Source organism: Crocuta crocuta, unplaced genomic scaffold (genome assembly GCF_008692635.1).
Source record: "Crocuta crocuta isolate KB4526 unplaced genomic scaffold, BGI_CrCroc_1.0 scaffold1238, whole genome shotgun sequence".
NCBI lineage: Eukaryota > Metazoa > Chordata > Mammalia > Carnivora > Hyaenidae > Crocuta > Crocuta crocuta.
Window position 1 is genome coordinate 93,097 of NW_027527566.1, and position 2,384 is coordinate 95,480.

The window sequence follows — 2,384 nt, forward strand, 5'->3', positions numbered from 1 at the left end:
GTCCTGTGCTCAAAAGTCCCGCCCATCTTTTCCAGAAATGGAGCCTGTTGCCATTCATCTTTGCTTCACACTAGACTGTTGATCTGTGCCAGGGGGCCATCACGATTGGCTCATTCTCCAGAAGGGGTTAGCCCTACCTCTCCCTGGCCTTAGCCCTAGTCCCTCAGGCCAGCTCTTTCAGCCAAGGATGCACTTCTGGGGATCCTCTACTCTGGCATTTGCCTCCCAGGACTATTTGTTGTGGGTTTTACTCTTTCTGTTTAAATAATGTATCATTTCATTTGCATTTTGCATCCCGCTTCATTCCTGGTATTAGTGAGGGATCTTGCAGACTTGGCTTAACAGACACCCAATTCAAACAGACATACTGACTTCTATTTTAGAAAATTCCACAGACTAGAGTTCCCACCTTCTTTTCATCTTCTGTCATTGCTTTGCTCTGTGCATCCTATGTTCTTGGGCAGGCTTTATCTGTTTGATGCCTGGCCATTGATGCTCACCTCAGAGGCACTATTGTGATAAGCCAGTGGCTGAGCAAACAGATCTCTTTTGAAATAACTCAGGTAAAAATCCAGGGTGACCCTCAGTGACCAAACTTAAATTACATGTCAATCTTGAATTACTCACAGAAGCGCAAGCCTGCAATGCAAGTCCTACCCTCAGACACAAGGATGGGTCATCCCCTCAGAGCTACCTGAGACTGGGGTAAGAATGGATCTCCTAAAGAAAAACCAGAATACTTTTACTAGAATAAGGAGGAAACATAACTTAGCAGGCAAAAACAGCTTTCTTAACACTCTCAGCATATGGTTACTGTCTCAGTACTCAGTGGATCATTTATATCCATCTGGCAGTCTTCACTTTCATGTTTTATTGACAGTACTGTCATTGATCGTGAGACTGTGCACTAACTTAGAGTATTACCTGTCTGCTAATTGAGGCATTACCAGGTAACATTTTCCGAGTACTTTGCACATGACGGACTGGGAGTAATGGTTACTGTCAGGCCTGGGCTGCCGCAGACCTCACTCAGAATGACCCTGGGCTCTGCAGCATTGTTTCCCTGGAAACATTAAATATAAATGAGGAATGTCAGGTTCACCTCTTCTGTTGAGTGGAACTGCATCTGTGTTAAGGGAACTTTGCCTTGGCGTATAGTACTCGGGCCTGTGTGACTTGGACAGTATAAAATCGTGATAGGAGGATGTGCTTGTGGCTTCTGTATGTTCCGGTGGCCGACAGGTACCTCCACGCTTATGCTCTGAATGTGCTACAGGGCAGAATAACCTGTGTACTTGGGCAGATGCTGAGGCTGCCGATCGCACCCTGCTGATATACCTGTTCTCGTCCCCCTTGCCTTGAACTGTTCTATAAAGTTAAGTAAATGCAGCACTGGATTGAAGCCTATTTTTGTCGTATGAGTCTTGGTACCATCTCAAATCCATAACTCCAACTGTCCTGCAGCATAGGCACTGTTCCAAGACCTTTATATATACCTTCTTATTTATTCTTTCTGGAGAATTCTATTAGTTCGGTATGATTTAGATCTGAACAAGCTGAGATCTGAAAGGCTGCACATTTACTCATGGTTCTGCAGGCAAAATGCACAAAAACCAGGATCATCCAAACACTCCAACCCAACATTCTCTACTGGCCACTATGCTCCTCCTGGCCTATTTTTCCCAAGTCACCTTTCATCTCTTTTATGGTAATGACCTCAATATTGTTGAAAGTTTCTCCCACTTAAATCTCAAGGAACAGTGTCATCTCATTTTTAGGTGTGAATTTTACTAACTTAGGTCAGATCAATGGGAGGTGTTAAAAAGGTGTTTTCTTACTGACTTTTTGATATGGGAAGACAGCCTGTTTGCCTTATAATCTGGTGACACATAATTGTTTCAAGATTTGGAAAACTACTGTATTTCTACTTCCTGTAGCGTTACAAAAGTTTGTCCTTGTTAATATTCTTACTAGCGTGTTTTTCTCTTGACTAAAATTTCCATCCACGAAGGATTAGCTAAAATCTTTGTTAGGCAATTTCTTACCACCTGCGATAGCAGTGTGTGCTCCCTTGTTAATTGGAAGCTATCCATCGGGAAGTTCTGAAGCTTGAGTATTTTAATGGTGGAGACTCCTTTTAGAGTGTACGTGAGTCTTTGCTGATAGAGGTGATTTGTTATTTCAGACACAGATGATTTGAAAAGCAAACAGTGAAAGTAACATTTTAACCTATTAAAATGATATTTTTACCTAATATTCAAATTGTATTTTAGTAAGTCTAACTGTATATTGTGATTAAGGTAAAACAGACCTTCTGTAATTTTAAAGTAAAAAAACAAAAAACCTTTTTAAAGTTTATAAAGATGAAGAAACACCTGTCCCAA